Below are 19224 nucleotides of genomic sequence, written 5' to 3'. Positions count from 1 at the left end.
ATTATAAGAATACTGCACAGATCCTCCTCTTCATCACACAAAGGTTTAAAGATGATCATGTTGCATGTTTATTATGTAAATCAGTCACCAGGGAAATGTCAATCACCAAAGTGATATTTTGTAAGTCGGCACATTTGGAAAATGAGCATCCTCTCTTTGTGAAGGACAGTAGTTGTCTGTGTAGAGTTGGACAGAGGATGGTGTGTTGATTGAGAGTCTACGTTTTGTTATGAGGTTGAGTTGAGGGTCTCCACCTTAGGGAGGTGGCTGTTTGTGAAGTAGCAAGGAGAAGAGTCAGTTTAATAAATATCTAACAGACTTTGAGGGTAAAACATTGCGATGCATGGTTCAGCTCATTTGGGGAGCTGATTTCAGTTGCTGGTAGCAGGTAAATTGTTGTCAGGTTGTTCCAGTCTGCCTGTGACATTAATTTCTTTCACTGATCACCCACCAACCAAAGCAATGAGGAGCAAGAATACGCCATGTAGTTATCTCAGTGGTTTGGTGCCAGGTTAGATTCTTATCGACATCAGAAATTCCAGAAGGTAAAAACAGGGGTCCAAAAAGACTTCCAGCATTCGAAATAAAGTAACTCAGCTGGTATTTTCATAGCCCAGGCTGCCGAGAATTTCAAATGCTGCATAAATTCACGTGAAATAACTTGTCTGAAAAGTACCAGTGAGTCGGAACTGAAGCAGAGAAATGCTAGACTTCTTAATGTCCTTTTATACTATGGTTTCTCCTGGTTCTGGTTCCTGTTGTGTCCAGTCACCCAGTTTATACTGCATTGTGGTTTAGACAGTAATAGAACTGCACATATGGGAGATTTGCATTTGTAGGTGCTCAAAAGTTATAAGTGTGACCTTAAAGCAGTTCTGCATGTGAAACTCGTGCAAATACAATTATTATTGGCATTCTGGCCACATACCTTCCCAGCTGTCAGAAGGTTTGAAACCCTGAAAGGTCGTCTTAGGACGTCTGAGTTGCCACTTTGCTGATGCAGGGCTGGTATCTGGGCCAAAAGCTCGACTATGGGGAATCTTCGTTCCACCTGCAAAGGACAGGGAATAATCTAAAAGGGAAATGGGAGGCACCTGAAAAAATCTCAAACTGGCTTATAAGCAAAGGGTTCCCATTGATCTGGACTTCTTATTGATACATTTCTCTCTCATTCCTGGACCTTACCTATTCTAAGAGCTCAGTTCCTTTACAGGGTTATCTCTGATGGTGCACGGCCAGCCTGTAAGAACGTTCCTCTGATGGTGAGGAAGAATGCCACAACCTGTAATAACTGGCTGTAGTAAACATTGTGGCCGACAAATTCGGCCGATCGGACTGAACCACACTGACACAGCCTAGGTGTCCTATTTGACCTTGAGCTGAGCTTCTGACCCCATATTCTCTGCATCTCCAAGACCACCTCCTTCCACCTCCGTAATATCCGCCTGTCTCCGCCCCTGCCTCAGTCCATCTGCGGCTGAAACCCTCATCCTTGGTCTAGTTTTCTGGAGCAATATGTTTGAGAACCAACAAGAGGGCAGGCCGGACTAGATTTAGTAATGAATAATGAGCCAGACTTAGTTAATAGTCTAACAGTGATCATAAGATGATCAAATTCAATAGGTTTGAAAGGGAGAAACTTAACACAGTTACTAAGATTCTAGATTTTGGTACAGTTAACTTTAATGGGATGAGACATAGACTGGTCAAAATTGTTATCGGGTAAAACTACAGATGAACAGTGGGAGGTGTTCAAAAAAGAATTTAGCCTAATAGAAACATAGAAATTAGGAGCAGGAGTAGGCCATTCAGCCCTTCGAGCCTGCTCCGCCATTCAATATGATCATGGCTGATCCTCTATCTCAATACCATATTCCCGCTCTCTCCCCATACCCCTTGATGCCTTTTGTGTCTAGAAATCTATCTAGCTCCTTCTTAAATATATTCAGTGACTTGGCCTCCACAGCCTTCCGTGGTAGAGAATTCCACAGGTTCACCACCCTCTGAGTGAAGAAATTTCTCCTCATCTCAGTCCTAAATGTCCTACCCCGTACCCTGAGACTGTGACCCCTTGTTCTGGACCCCCAGCCTGGGAAAACATCCTCCCTGCATCCAGTCTGTCTAGCCCTGTCAGAATTTTATATGTTTCAATGAGATTCCCTCTCATTCTTCTAAACTCGAGTGAATACAAGGCGAGTTGACCCAATCTCTCCTCATAAAACAGTCCTGCCACCCCAGGAATCAGTCGGGTGAACCTTCGCTGCACTCCCTCTGTGGCAAGTATATCCTCTCTTAGGTAAGGAGACCAAAACTGCACACAATACTCCAGGTGCGGTCTCACCAAGGCCCTGCATAACTGTAGTAAGACATCCTTGCTCCTGTACTCAAATCCTCTTGCAATGAAGGCCAACATACCATTTGCCTTCCGAACTGTTTGCTGCACCTGCATGTTTACCCAGGTCCCTTTGTACATCAACATTTCCCGATCTATCCAATACAGGGCCAATATATACCCCTAAGGGGCAAGAGCACTACTTACCAAATAAAACAGCCATGGTCGACAAAAGAGGTGAGAGATAACATAAAACTAAAGGAAAGAGCGTAAAAAAGTGCAAAGAATAGTGTAGATCCAGGGGACTGGGAGAGATATAAAGAACAGCAGAGAAAGACAAAAAAGATAGTAAGAGCTGCAAAAAGGGAATACGAAAAGAAACTTGTGAGGGATATCAAGATTAACACAAAAAGTTTTTACAATTATATTAGAAGAGAAAGGGTAACCAAAAAACAGATGTGGGTAATATTGCAAATGAAAATAAGGAAATGCCAGACTTGTTGAACAATTACTTTGTGTCAGTCTTCACAGTAGAATAAGAGTATAAAATACCCGATATTCCAGGGAAACTAAATAATGAATCAAGGACTGGAACTCACCAAAGTTAACGTAAGCAAGAAAACAATATTAGAACAAATAATGGCACTGAAGACTGACAAATCCCCAGGACCTGATGGTTTCCACCCTAGGGTTTTAAAGGAAATAGGTGAGGAAATTGCAGATGCTTTAGCCATAATCTTCCAAAGCTCTCTCGATTCAGGAATTGTCCCTTTAGATTGGAAAGTTGCAAATGTAACTCCATTATTTAAGAAAGGAAAGAGAGAGAAACTAGGAAATTATAGGCCTGTTAGTCTAACATCTGTTGTGGGGAAGTTATTGGAATCTATAATTAAGTAAAGAGTGACTGAGCACAGAGAAATTTGAGCTGATTAGAGATAGCCAACATGGATTTGTAAAGGGTAGGTAATGTCTAGCGAAACAAATTGAATTTTTTGAGGAAGTAACTAAAGAAGTAGACAGGGGAATGTCTTTGGCTGTTGTTTATATGGACTTCCAGAAGGCATTCGATAAGGTTCCACATAAGGGACTGTTAGCTAAAATTAAAGCTCGTGGAATTGAAGGCAAATTATTGACCTGATTAGGAGATTGGTTATGCGTTAGAAGACAGAGAGTAGAGATAATGGGTATGTACTTGAATTGAAAGGAAGTGGGCCCACAAAAATCTGTGCTGGGGCCTCAACTATTCGCTACACTTATTAATGATTTAGATAACACAATATGGAGCTATATATTCAAGTTAGTCGATAACACAAAGATTAGTGGCAAGTAAGTAGCGTAAACGGGAGCATAAAATTACAAAGAGTCATTGATAGATTAAGTGAGAGGGAAAAACTGTGGCAGATGGATTTCAACACAGGTGAGTGAGTGTGAGGTCTCCATTTTGGACCAAAAAAAAAATCAGAGCATTTTTTAAATGGTAAAAAGCTAGGAACAATGGAGGCCGAAAGAGATTTAGGGGTTCATGTACACAAATCACTAAAATGTAGTACAAAAAAATAATCAAAATTGCTAATGGAACGTCAGCCTTTATAACTAGAGGGCTAGAATATAAAGGGGAGGAAGTTTTGTTACAGCTGTACAAAGCCCTGGTTAGACCACATCTGGAGTACTGTGTACAGTTCTGGGCACGGCACCATAGAAAGGATATATTGGCCTTGGAAGGAATGCAGCGCAGATTCACCAGAATGTTACCAGGGCTCCAAAGGCTAGATTATGAGGAGAGATTACATAAATTAGGCTTGTATTCCCTGGAATATAGAAGGTTAAGGGGTGATTTGATTGAGGTTTTTAGGATTTTGAAAGAAATTGATAGGGTAGATAGAGAGAAACTTTTTTTCTGCTGGTGGGGGAGTCTAGGACATGGGAACAGAACCTTAAAATCAGAGCCAGGCCATTCAGGAGAGAAGTTAGGAAACACTTTTTCACACAAAGGGTGGTAGAACTCTCTCGCACAAAAAGCAGTAGATGCTAGCTCAATTAATAATTTTAAATCTGAGATCGATAGATTTTTGCTAGCCAAGGGTATTAAGGGATATGGAGCCAAGGAGGGTGGATGGAGTTAGGATACCGATCAGCCATGATCTCATTGAATGGTGGCATAGGCTCGAGGGGCTGAATGGTCTACTCCTCTTCCTATGTTTTTCACCTCCAGACTTGACTATCCCAGTGTTCTCCTGGTTAGCCTCCCGCCTACCTCTCTCCGTAAATGTGAGCTCATTCAAAACTCTGCTGCCCGCATCCTAACTTGCACCAAGTCCTGTTCACCCATCACCCCTATGCTCGCTGACCTACATTGGTTCCTGGTCCAGCAATATCTCGATTTTACAGTTCTCATCCTTGTGTTCAAATCCCTCCATGGCCTCGCCCTTCCCTATCTCTGAAACCTCCTCCAGCCCTACAACCCTCCGAGATCTCTGCGCTCCTCCAATTTTGGCCTCTCACACTACCCCGATTTACTTTGCTCCACCATTGGTGGCTGTGCCTTCAGCTGCCTAGACCCTAAGCTCTGAAATTCCCTACCTAAACTTCTCCACCTCTCTCTCCTCCTTTAAGTTGCTCCTTAAAACCTACCTCTTTGACCAAGCTTTTGGTCACCTGTCCTAATATCTCTTCATGGGGCTCGGTGCCAAATTTTGTCTGATAACGCTTCTGTGAAGCACCTTGGGACGTTTTACCACGTTAAAGGCACTATATAAATGCAAGTCATTGTTGTTAATAGAGCTCTCTGGGAATCTGCTGAACAGTGAGTGACTAACAATTTGCGTTTTTGCCTAGCAACAACCCGCAATTAAGGAATAAGTCTGATCACAGCGCAGGTTATTCTGTGACAGAGGGTGCTGTACCCTACTCCTTTGTAGGCCCTCAGAACACACCTAAGAGAATTAAAGGATCCTGGTCACTGGCCCTGATGCTCCCTGCAGCTCTGACCAAACATTACAGATTGTGCTGAATTTGGATAACAGGAGGCTGAATATCGGTGGGTCACTGCACCCACCAGAGCTATCCAGCACTGACCCCACCAGAGCAAGTGGGGTCAGTGGAAGAGCATCTCATTACCATGGGACAGGCAGGTGCATGCACCACTCTGGACACACCTCCGACAGCTGCCTGCCCATGTGGCTGGAAACTCCGGCATGCACCTGTCCGGGCCCCCATCCTGGCCATGGTCCCCTTGGCCCCTTTAATAAGGGGGTCAATCTGTTTTAAAAAAAACATTTTAAAAATTCTTTTCTTTGGGGGTCCGGGCTGCCTTCTTGGCTACAGGTGGGGCCCACATTTGTTGATACATCTCATAGCACTGGGCATACAATCTTCTATAGATCCCGATGGAGCCCAAGGGGTGGAAACTTCCTACATTGTGAGTCTGTGCCTCTAGATTCACCCTTTGCCATCATTTAAGGGGTGGACAAAGGCTCTGTCCCTACAAGGCAAATAGCAACTCCTAGAAATAGTGGAAATCTAGCACAATTGGGTCTTTACTGTTTTCTGGGGGGTCTCTGTTGGTCTGCTGTTAGAGTGATGGTGGAAGACTGTAATAACCTTCAAGGAATTTTGGAGCCAGCTTAATAAAGACTGACCCAACTCTCGAAGGGCAGTGTCAGCAAAAGAAAAATTCCATTCATCTGCAAACACATGACACACTGTGGAATTGTATAACACTTGCCCATCACTCCAGTCTTGCTGACCTACGTTGGCTCCTGTCCCACAACTCACTGAATTTAAAATCCTTGTCCTCATCTTTAAATCTCTCCACAGTCTATTTCTGCAATCTCCTCCCACTTTATGTCCCCTAATATACCCCTTCGTCTTCTATGCATCCCCCCCTCCCTTTGCCCCACCAATTCAGCATTCAATGCCTTCTCTCTCTAAAATCCTCCATTTTTTGACTTCTCTCCCCAACTTTAAAAGCCTTCATAAAATCCAGCTTTTCAACCAAGTTTTTGGTCATCTCGCCTAACTCTCCCACTGTGGCTTGGCGTTGGTAATTTATTCCCACCTCGGTAAACCACCTTTTTTATATTAAGGGTGTTATATAAACAGAAGCTCTGGGTATCATGTTACTAGTGCCTGACATCACCATAATAAAAACAACCAACCTCTCTACATCCACAAACAAAAAAAAGCTAAACTTTTTCATGAAATCAGTGATTTGATAAAAATTATTTAAACTTTACTTTTGGTCATTCAGATAAGTACAGTCATCACCAATGCAACCTACATTAGAATGCAGAGAAGATTAAAGGAAACGGCATTTTACTGCTATATTTTCCGGGGGTGGGGGTGTGAGTAGAGCGCTGAAAAGTTGACTAAACTACTGAGAAGATTACTCGGCAACAGAAGAAGAATTTTGAAGCCCTCCTCCCCACATCTGTCCTCAGTTTACATCCATGCACAGTCCTGGACAGATGCGGCCTCACGATCACGCACAGTCCTGGACAGATGCGGCCTCACGATCACGCACAGTCCTGGACAGATGCGGCCTCACGATCACGCACAGTCCTGGACAGATGCGGCCTCACGATCACGCACAGTCCTGGACAGATGCGGCCTCACGATCACGCACAGTCCTGGACAGATGCGGCCTCACGATCACGCACAGTCCTGGACAGATGCGGCCTTACGATCACGCACAGTCCTGGACAGATGCGGCCTTACGATCACTCACAGTCCTGGACAGATGCGGCCTTACGATCACGCACAGTCCTGGACAGATGCGGCCTTACGATCACGCACAGTCCTGGACAGATGCGGCCTCACGATCACTCACAGTCCTGGACCGATGCGGCCTCACGATCACTCACAGTCCTGGACAGATGCGGCCTTACGATCACGCACAGTCCTGGACAGATGCGGCCTTACGATCACGCACAGTCCTGGACAGATGCGGCCTCACGATCACTCACAGTCCTGGACCGATGCGGCCTCACGATCACTCACAGTCCTGGACAGATGCGACCTTACGGTCACGCACAATCCTGCTGTTAGATTTTTTCCCCAATTACTTTAAGTATAAAGTAGCATTTTAATTTCTGTGCTCATGTAAATTCTCAATCTAATTTATTTAAATTGAAACAACTAAATACATTAGGTGGATAAAGTTTCAGAGCATTCTAATTTAATCCAGGAGACACCAACTCGTATCTTGTAACGTTTCATGGTGTCATATGAGAAAACGTGGAGAGAAGAAGGAATCATTCAGGCATGCTGTGTACCAATAGGCTCGTTTAGGATACAATGTCAAAAGCTCTGGGTGTTGTCACTTGTTTTCATTCCTTGTGAGGTGCTTCGTTCAACTTGGTAGAACACCAGTGTAATGAGGTAGAATGCAGCGGTGTGTGTAATTTCCCCAGATGGAGCATTCCCAATCTCAGAAATACCACTACAGGCCAGTGCCATACAGAAACCAGGCATTTATTAGACTAAGAGTTCCAAATGCTAACGCGCACCTCAAGGGGTTGATGTAAGTCGCCGTGCAAAGGTTTGCATTTATAGTGGGGATGATGTATAGAAGACCTTACAAGATTTGGGGGGGGGGGGGCGAGTGTAGAGAAATAGATTCCACATTGATATTAATTGCAGTTTGTTACCTTCAAACATTTTTAAAAATGCACTACGCATTCTCCCATGCCATGCCCAGCGTTGTAGGTAAATGCACTCCTTAGTGTGGTACTGAGCCTTACAGGTTGGTCTGAGGCTTTATTCCCAGTTTGTACTAAGTTAGTTAATCTTAGTTGGGTTGGGGGCAAGTGAAGATGCTACAATTGGCCTCAGTGCCCCTGGGCTCAGAAGCAGAAAATTACCAAAGCTCCTGCTCCTGATCGCTATCCAGTTACCTGTGTTGGAGAATTGGATAATAGTTGAATAGACTGCCAAGCACTCAATGCCCTGGATCTCACATTAAGAATGGCCACACGGTTGAAGTATTGTAAGGGTGGTCAGCCCCTGTATTACAGGTAACCCAGCAAGGGTTAGTGCCTTCAGGTGAGGAGGGGAGAGCAAGCCTGAGCTGTTTGAGGTGACACTCATGCAGAAAAGACCAAAATACAGAGATTATAAGACCATAAGAGATAGGAGCAGGAGTAGGCCATTCGGCCCCTCGAGCCTGCTCCGCCATTTAATGAGATCATGGCTGATCTGATTTTTACCTCAACTCCACTTTCCCGCCCTTTCCCCATATCCTTTCACTCCCTTGCTGATCAAAAATTTGTCTAACTCAGCCTTGAATGTATTCAATGACTCAGCCTCCACATCTTTTTGGGGTAAAGAATTCCAAAGATTCATGACCCTCTGGGAGAAGAAATTCCTCCTCATTTCCATCTTAAATGGGCGGCCCCTTATTCTGAGACTATGCCCCCTAGTTTTAGATTCCCCCATGAGGGGTAACATCCTCTCAGCATCTACCCTATCGAGTGCCCTCAGAATCTTGTGTGTTTCAATAAGATCTCCTCTCATTCTTCTAAACTCCAATGAGTATAGACCCAACCTGTTCAATCTTTCCTCATAAGATAACTCTTCCATACCTGGAATCAAACTAAAGAGCCTTCTCTGAACTGCCTCCAATGCAAGTATGTCCTTCCTTAAATAAGGGCACCAGAACTGTACTCAGTACTCCAGGTGTGGTCTCACCAGCACCCTGTACAGTTGTAACATGACTTCCCTGCTTTTATACTCCATCCCCCAGAAATAAAGGCCAATATTCCGTTTGCCTTCCGCATTATCTGCTGCACCCGTATGTTGACTTTTTGTGTTTCATGTACGAGGACACCCAGATCCCTCTGTACCACAGCATTTTGTAGTATTTCTCCATTCAAATAATATTTTTTATTTTTCCTCCCAAAGTGGATGACTTCACATTTTCCCACATTATATATCATCTGCCAAATTTTTGCCCATTTGCTTAACCTGTCAATATCCCTTTGCAGACACTTTGGGCCCGATTTTAGCACCCGGTTCCGGGTGCGTTCTCGGCGGGGGGGCCTCCAAAATCCCGGTTTCGAGGAGCGGGACCGGATCGCGCCTCGATCCCGCCCACTTCCTGGTTGCGCGCTGACGTGCGGGGGTGCGTGCGTTGGCCCCGCTGGTGGGAATCCCGCAGGCAATTAAAGCCAGCGGGGTTCCACTTGAGTGTATTTATCTTGGTATTTCAGGTCATTAAATGACCTGATTGAGCTGTTTATTTAACAGGTGTCGGATTTTACAGTGAAATGAGACTGTTTCCCATACTGGGGGAAACACTCACACTCTCAACGGACGTGTTGCAGCCAGCAGCCTGTGGCAGCTGCCAAGGTGCATTCCACAGGTGGGGGGGGGGGAGAGCCTTCACCAACGCAGGAGGACACTCCGTAACATTGGGCAACGCCTGCCCTCCACCACCCTCCTCCAAGCAAGAAGATTCACCGGCGTGGAAGTCCAACCCCTGTGCGAGGACACACTTTTCTAGCGTGCACAACCCCGCAAACCTAAACCTGCCAGATGGGTGCTGCGTTGACATCCTCGGAGGACGAACAGGATGACCAGCCTCAGCAGCCTCGCAGTCCACGCCGTCCGCCTCAGAGACATGCATCCCCACAACACGGTGCTGCGGCACATCCACCTGCACAGCAGGATGGAGGGCATCCGCAGAGAGAGATGCGTCGCAGGAGGCACTACCCTCCGCACAGGGTCTACAGACCGAGGCTCAGCTTCATGGACCTCTCTGAGCAGCAGTGCATACGGAGGCTCAGAGTCACTCGCCAGGTAGTCGCCGACATCTGCAGCCTCCTCAATGACGAGCTGCTCCCGGATGGACCAAGCAGCATCTTCTTACCCGTCGCCATCAAAGTCACCACTGCCCTCAACTTCTTCGCCTCCGGATCCTTCCAGGGTGCCACGGGGGACATCACCGGGGTCTGTCAGTCGTCTGCACACAAGTGCATAAGGCAGGTCACCGATGGGTTGTTCCGCAGGGCCTCGACCTACATCAACTTCGCCATGGATGAGCGCAGCCAGACGGAGAGGGCGGTTGGATTCCATGCTGTGGCTGGCTTCCCACGGGTGCAGGGTGTAATCGATTGCACCCACATAGCAATACGGGCACCTCCACATGAGCCAGGGCTGTTTATCAACAGGAAAGGGTATCACTCCATGAACGCCCAGCTCATTTGTGACCACCGCCAGAGATTCCTACACGTGTGCGCCAGATACCCTGGCAGCTGCCACGATGCCTTCGTCCTCAGGGAGTCCACCGTCCCGCCCCTCTTCCACGCACCCAACGCCGGCAACGGCTGGCTCCTCGGCGACAAGGGATATCCCCTGCACACGTGGCTTATGACACCTCTGAGGAACCCCATTACCGAGCCACAGCGTCGGTATAATGACAGCCACATTGCTACCAGGTCTACAATTGAGCAGGCTATAGGGCTGCTCAAGATGCGCTTCAGGTGCCTTGATCGTTCCGGGGGAGCGCTCCAATACACGCCATTCAGAGTGGGACGAATTATAGTTGTCTGCTGTGCCCTGCATAACATGGCACTACAGAGAGGGGTGCCGCTGGAGGAGGCCCCATGCACACCCGCCACCCACATTGAGGACGACAATGAGGAGGAGGTGGAGGAGGAAGAGGAGGAGGAGGAAGAGGGAGAGTAGGAGGAACGACCCATGCGCCGAACACCGGCTCACCTGCGTGCTCGTCAGGCCAGGGAGGCACTCATATGCCAACGGTTCTCCTAACATCACACTGTGTGAGGCGTTCACATGTCATAACGTGCACAGACGAGGGTCCATACAGGCTCCCTCCACAGAAGAGTGGTGCCTGTACACCTGCACCCACTGGATTATGCTCAATGGGTGGGACGGGGTGGTCGTCGTCATGATGAGGCGCAGGGAAGGGACATATTGCACAAGCCGCAGAATTATGGACAAGAGGTGGCAGCATTGGTGAGAAAAAGTGAGTTTATTTTGTGGTGACATTCAAAGAGTAGAAAATTAAAAAAAAACGACAAACACCCTGTTGCAATCCCTGTGTGCTCACGGAACTTTAGGCGTTCGTTTTCGGGACCCCCTACGTGGTGCTACCCCTGTGGCTCCAGCAGAGGTGGTGGCAGGTTGCTCCTGTTCGTGCCCTGACCGGGTAGATGCTTTGGGCCGACGCCCCCTGGGTTTCGGTGCCCGTGAGGGCACCTCCACAGACTGCTCCTCCTGCACCTGTGCAGGGGCAGACTCGGCCACCTGGAGAGGATGGACTATTGCGGGCACTGGTTGAGAGGGGGGCAACGGGTGAGACTTGGGGGCGCCTTGAGTAGCGTCCACACTTCCATTTCCCCGTTCACCATCTTCCCTCTCATGGCCAAGGCCCACATCACCCCTTCCACCCTGCTGGATGGCAGTTTGGATGACGTGGGTGAGACCTTGCAAGGCCACCTCCAATGTATCTGTCAACCTGTTGATGGCGGCAGAATGTTGTTCACCCTGAATCCGAACAGCCGTTGTGAGGGCCTGGATGGACTCATTGGTGAGCTGTGCGTGACGCTCGAGGGAGGCTAGCCTGTCCTCCACCGCAGACGTTCCCACACCTACCCGCGACACTATCTCAGAGATGCCTTCACGTCCCTGCGACACTATCTCGGCGATACCCTCCTGCACCTGTGCCACCATTCCCCTCATGCAGGAGTTGGACTCCTCCATCCTCCGTGCGATTGTGGAGAGTGCGCGTGGCACCTCTCCCAGTACCTCAGCAATGTTCTGGTGCCCCTCGACGACTCTCCTTTTGACAGGTGGCCCCCTGGGTTCAGCATCTGGGTCCGGCTGAGCAAAGCCTGGAGAAGAGTGCTCCCACCGACGCGGACCCGCCGCGGCTGACCCTGCCACCAGGGTCTGCTCATGCTCATGTGTGCGCGGTGACTCACCATGTGCAATCCCAACTAGCTGAGGGGGGGGACCCACCGAGGTGTGTGTATCTGCGCTGGTGGATGCAAGGCTCATGTGTGACGATGCACCCTCAGAGACGGGCATGTCCTCTGAGGAATCGCCCTCAACCGAGACGTCGATCGCAGACGGTCCTGGAAGAGAACAGAGGGAAATATCAGGCATGTGACCAAATGTGGCGGTGCGGCATATGCCATGTGATGCTACGATCATTCACGATCATGAGTGATGAGTGCCAGCTTTCCCTTACCGGCCGTTTCGCCAGAACCAGACTCGCCATCCGCCATCGACAGGCAATGCAGCGTGCGGCTGATCTCCAGTGCCTCGACCTCGGCGTCTGTCAGGGCCATCTCGTGTGGCGGGCCCCCTCCGGTGCATGCCCTATCGCGTGCGTTCCTGGCCCTCTTCTCCTGTGAGGGCAAAACACAAAAACGTTATTGAGTGATGATTACAATGTGAGACGCTTCAAGCATTGGTGTGATTGGGTTGAACGTGTGCCAGATGGATGGGAGGATGCGTGTGCCACATGGCCATCCCATTGTATGGGCATTGGGGTGTGTGGTAGTGGTCGAGTGGGGACAGGGACGGTGGGTACGTGCAGGCACTGTGAGGATGATAGTTGGGTGGCTGTGAGGATTGGTGCGGGAGCGCAGTACTGTCAGTGGAGATGGGGTTGTGAGGTGTTTGAGGTGATGTGGAAGACGGAGTGATGCAGAATGCGTTAGTGTACTCACTTTTCCAGACCTGGTGAGGTCATTGAATCTCTTGCGGCACTGAATCCAAGTGCGGGTGGTGTTTCCCCTGCTTGTGACCTCCGCGGCCACCTCCTCCCATGCCCTCTTGGTGGCGCTGGCAGGGCACCTCCTTCCATCCGTGGGGAACAGCGTCTCCCTCCTCATGCGGACCCCGTCCAGCAGCACCTGGAGGGCGTGGTCCGTGAAACGGGGAGCAGCCTTACCCCTGTGCTCCTCCATCCTTGATGGAGTGTAGTTTGTGGCTGGAGGGGCTTTGGTGGACTGCCCCTTTAAATAGAGCGCAACCATCGCTCAGACGTCAATGCGCATGCGCAGGCCGCCGGCACGCAGCTGAGAAGCGCGGAACCCGTAACTGCCGGCTAATCACATCAATCATCCCGCGATCGCGTGCGCAACGCACTCAATTTGGCCGGCGCGTTTTCCTCGAGCCCGCCCGACCACCCGCTGCCAACCCGCACCCCTGGTAAAATCGGGCCCTTTGTGTCCTCATCGCAACTTGCTTTTCCACCTATCTTTGTATCATCAGCAAATTTGGCCACAAGGCACTCTGTTCCTTCATCCAAGTTATTGATATATATTGTAAATAGTTGAGGCCCCAGCACTGAGCCCTGTGGCACCCCACTAGTTACAGATTGCCATTTTGAAAATGACCCTTTTATCCCAACTCTTTGTTTTCTGTTAGTTAGCCACTCCTCTATCCATGGCAGTATATTACCCCCAACACCATGAGCTCTTATCTTGTGCAGTAATCTTTTATGTGGCACCTTATCAAATGCCTTTTGGAAATCCAAATATACTGCATCCATTGGTTCCCCTTTATCCACCCTGCCCATTACTTCCTTAAAGAACTCTAATAAATTTGTCAGACATGATTTCCCCTTCATAAAACCATGTAGACTCTCCTTGATTGTATTATGAGACTCCAAATGTCCTGCTACTACTTCCTTAATAATGGATTCTAGCATTTTCCCAATGACAGATGTTAGGCTAACTGGTCTATAGTTACCTGCTTTCTGTCTTACTCTCTTCTTGAATAGGGGTGTTACCTTTGCGGTTTTCCAATCCACTGGGACCTTTCCAGAATCTAGTGAATTCTGGAAGATTACAACCAATGCATCCACTATCTCTGTAGCCACTTCCTTTAAGACCCTCGGATGCAAGCCATCAGGCCAAGGGGACTTGTCAGCCTTTAGACTCATTAGTTTACCTAGTACTTTTTCTCGAGTGATAGTGTTTGTTTTTAGTTCCTCCCTCCCCTTTGCCCCTTGATTTCCTACTATTATTGGTATATTATTAGTGTCTTCTACTGTGAAGACAGATACAAAATATCTGTTCAATTCCTCTGCCATTTCTTTGTTTTCCATTATTATTTCCCCAGTCTCATCCTCTGAGGGACCAATGTTTACTTTAGCTACCCTCTTCCTTTTTATATACTTGTCGAAGCTTTTACTGTCAGTTTTTATATTTCTTGCTAGTTTACCCTCATAATTTATTTTCTCCCTCTTTATTATTCTTTTAGTCATCCTTTGCTAGTTTTTAAAGTTTTCCCAATCTTCGGGCTTACCAATAATCTTTGCCATGTTGTATGCTTTTTCTTTTAACCTGATACCATCCTTTACTTCCTTAGTTAGCCATGGTTGGTTCACCCTTTTTGTGGAGTCTTTCCTCCTCACAGGGAGATATTTTTGCTGCGAGTCATAAAATATCTTTTTAAATGTTTGCCATTGCTTATCCGCCATCATACCATCTAATCTGTTTACCCTGTCCACTTTAGCCAATTCCACCCTCATTCCTTTATAATTGCCCTTATTTAAGTTTAATACAGTAGTTTCAGACCCAAGATTCTCGCTCTCAAACTGGATGTGAAATTCTATCATGTTATGATCACTGCTTCCCAAGGGATCCTTTACTTTGAGATCATTAATCAATCCTGTTTTGTTACCCATTACCAGATCCAAAATGGCCTGTTCCCTGGTTGGTTCCTCAACATATTGGTCTAAGAAACAGTCCCTAATACACTCTATGAACTCCTCCTCAGGGCTATTTTTGCCAATTTGATTTGTCCAGTCTATGTGAAAGTTAAAATCGCCTGTGATTATTGCATTACCTTTTTTACAAGCCCCCCTTATTTCCTGATTTATATTTTGCCCTACAGTGTAGCTACTGTAGGGGGGCCTATGCTCCCACCCCCAGTGATTTCTTTCCCTTGCTATTTCTTACCTCCACCCAAAATGATTTGACATCTTGATCTTCTGAGCCAAGATCATTTCTCACTATTATACCAATTTCATCCTTTATTAACAGAGCTACCCCACCACCTTTACCTTTTTTCCTATCCTTCCGAAATGTTAAATAACCCTGAATATTTAGCTCCCAACCTTGGTCACCTTGCGACCACGTCTTTGTAATGGCCATGAGATCATACCCATTTGTTTCTATTTGTGCCGTCAATTCATCTATCTTATTACGAATGCTGCACGCATTCAGATAAAGAACCTTTAATTTTGTCTTTTTACCATTCTTTCCTACCCCGGCCCCATTTGCTAGTGCACTCTTATGTTTGTACGCTTTGTCCCTTCCTGACACACCCTGTTTATCATTACCCCCATCACTTTCCTGTACTACTTCCTTGTCTTTTCTCTTTATCAATCTAAACTTCGCCCCACCTGAGCCCTCCACCCCTCTATTTAGTTTAAAGCCTTCTCTACCGCCCTAGTTATTCGGTTTGCCAGCACAATGGTCCCAGCGGGGTTCAGGTGAAGCCCGTCTCAACGGAACAGATCCCTCTTTCCCCAGTACTGCTGCCAGTGCCCCATGAATCAAAACCCACTTCTCCCACACCAATCTTTGAGCCATGCATTCATCTCTCTGATCTGATTTACCCTGTGCCAATTTGCTCGTGGCTCAGGTAATAATCCGGAGATTATCACCTTTGTGGTTCTGCTTTTTAACTTAGTCCCTAGCTGCTCAAACTCCCTCAGCAGAACCTCTTTCTTAGGCCTACCTATGTTGTTGGTACCTACGTGGACCACGACAACTGGATCCTCCCCCTCCCACTCCAAGTTTCTCTCCAACCCTGAGGAGATGTCCTTAACCCTGGCACCAGGTAGGCAACACAGCCTTTGGGAGTCTCGCTCTTGGCTGCAGAGAACAGTGTCTATCCCTCTAACTATACTATCGCCTACTACAATCACATTCCTTTTTACTCCCCACACTTGAATGGCCCCCTGAACCATGGTGCCATGGCCAGTTTGCTCATCCTCCCTGCAGTCCCTGTACTCATCCACAAGGGCTGCAAGAACCTCGTATCTATTGGACAAGTGCAGAGGCTGAGGTTCCTGCAATGCTACCTCCTGGATCCCCGTACCTGCCTCATTCGCAGTCACACCCTCCTGTCCCTATTCTCGTGATCAATGATTTTTGACATTTTTTTTCACATTTCGATTATTTGTATTACATGTTAATTGTTAATATCACCTTACTGTGATGTTCGTACAAGAAAACATAAATTAAAAATCAAATATATTAACGTGATCTCCAGTTTGTCATCATTTCCTCACGTATTGAATGTTATCATTCACTGTCATTTATTGCTGAACTGTGATTTATATTATTGCTTTCAATAGGAGTCATGAATTATTCGCTACAATATGTCCAAGGCACCTTGTCTATAGATTCCTGTAAGATGTAGTCTCACAATCCGTATCTGCTTCTGTAAGAATGTATGAATTATGAGTTAATTTGGTGTCAGTTGTGCATTTTTCTCGTCTGCCAACTGACACTGGATGCCCTTCTTTATTGATACTGTCCTCACTTGTGCAGGAAGCTCACTCTCCTCCAACACCAGGTAGACAACTTGCATTTATATAGTGCTTTTAACATAGTGAAACATTCCCAAAGCACTTCACAGGAGCATAATCAAGACGGAAAAATTGACACTGAGCCAAATGATACCGGGACTTTAAGGGTTAAGTTATGAGGAGAGATTACACAAATTGGGGTTGTATTCTCTAGAGTTTCGAAGGTTAAGGGGTGATCTGATCGAAGTTTATAAGATATTAAGGGGAACAGATAGGGTGGATAGAGAGAAACTATTTCCGCTGGTTGGGGATTTTAGGAGCAGGGGGCACAGTCTAAAAATTAGAGCCAGACCTTTCAGGAGTGAGATTAGAAAACATTTCTACACACAAAGGGTGGTAGAAGTTTGGAACTCTCTTCCGCAAACAGCAATTGATACTAGCTCAATTGCTAAATTTAAATCTGAGATAGATAGCTTTTTGGCAACCAAAGGCAGGTATATGGAGTTAGATCACAGATCAGTCATGATCTTATCAAATGGCGGACCAGGCACGAGGGGCTGAATGGCCTACTCCTGTTCCTATGTTCCTATTAGGATAGGTGATCAAAAGCTTCGTCAAAGAGGTAGGTTTTAAAGAGTGTAGTATAGGAGGAGAGAGAGAGGTGGAGAGGCAAGGAGGTTTAGGGTACGAATTCCAGAAATTAGGGCCTAGGCAGCTGAAGGCACGGCCACCAATGGTGGGTTGAAGGAAGTGGGGGATGTGCAAGAGGCCAGAATTGGAGGAGCGCAGGCATCTTGGAGGGTTGTAGGGCTGGAGGAGGTTACAGAGATAGGGAGGGGAAAGGCCATGGAGGGATTTGAACACAAGGATTAGAATTTTAAATTTGAGGCGTTGGTGGACCGGGAATGAATATAGGTCATCGAGCACAGTGGTGATAGGTGAACGGGACTTGGTGCGTGTTGAACCCCACTGGAAACTGCCTTGCAGTCACAAAAACACCTGTCGACCATTACCCTTTGCTTCCTGCCACTGAGCCAATTTTGGATCCAACTTGCCACTTTCCCTTGGATCCTATGGGCTTTTACTTTTCTGACCAGTCTGCCATGTGGGACCTTGTCAAGCTTATCTTGTCCATGAGACCCACCTACTGCTCTGTCAATCCTATTCCTACCAAACCACTGACCAACCAACTTCATTTCCTGGCCCCCCATGCTAGCTAATAGTTTAAAAGGTTCCCTCTCCTCAGGTACTGCCCCCCTCCCTTTCAAATCTGCCATCATCACTCCCTCCTCAAAAAAACCTACCCTTGATCCTTCTGTCCTTGCAAACTACCGTCCCATCTCCAATTCCTGCATCGTTACCTCTGGAGTCCCCCAAGGATCTATCCTCGCCCCCTCTTATTTCTCATCTCCATGCTACCCCTTGGCATCATCTGAGAACACAAGGTCAGGTTCCGCATGTACGTTGATGACACCCAGCTCTCTCGGCCCCTCCAATGTCTCTGATTGTCAGGCTGCTTGTCCAACATCCAGTACTAGATAAGCAGAAATTTCTTCCAGGTAAACATTGGGAAGACCAAAGCCATTATCCGGGATTTTAACCCCCCGCCTTGCCCATCAAGAATGGTGCATAAGAGGGTTTAAAATGCCTGAAAGGGTGGTAAAGGCAGAGACCCTCATCACATTTAAAAAGTACTTGGATATGCACTTGAAGTGCCGTAACCTAAAGGCTACAGACCAAGAGCTAGAAAGTGGGATTAGGCTGGATAGCTCTTTTTTGGCCGGCACAGATACGATGGGCCGAATGGCCTGCTTCTGTGTCGTAAATTTCTATGATTCTGTGAGGGCCTGAGGGAAGATAAGAGAGAAACTAGAGAAAGATGCGTATTAGGAACATAGGAACAGGAATAGGCCATTCAGCTCCTCAAACCTGTTCTGCCATTCAGTGAGATCATGGCTGATCTGTATCCTAACTCCATCCGCCTGCTTTGGCTCCATATCCCTTAATACCCTTGGTTAGCAAAAATCTATCAATCTCAAAAAATTCTTAATTGAGCTAGCATCTACCGTCTCATCTCCAACCTCTGCACCGTTACCTCTGGAGTCCCCCAAGGATCTATCCTTGCCCCGCTCTTATTTCTCAACTACATGCAACCGACATCATTTGAAAACACAAGGTCAGGCTCGACACAGGCTGATGACACCCAGTTCCACCTCACCACCACCTCTGTCGACCCCTCAAGAGCATATCAAGCGTACTTCAAGTGCATATCTAAGTAGCATCTACTGCTTTTTGTGGGAGAGAGTTCCACACTTCTACCACCCTTGGCGTGAAGAAGTGTTTCCTAACTTCTCTCCTGAATGGCCTGGCTCTG

The sequence above is a fragment of the Heptranchias perlo genome, chromosome 38 (assembly GCF_035084215.1).
Source record: "Heptranchias perlo isolate sHepPer1 chromosome 38, sHepPer1.hap1, whole genome shotgun sequence".
NCBI classification, from domain to species: domain Eukaryota; kingdom Metazoa; phylum Chordata; class Chondrichthyes; order Hexanchiformes; family Hexanchidae; genus Heptranchias; species Heptranchias perlo.
The sequence above is the reverse complement of the archived record's forward strand: the minus strand, read 5'-3'. Positions refer to the sequence as shown.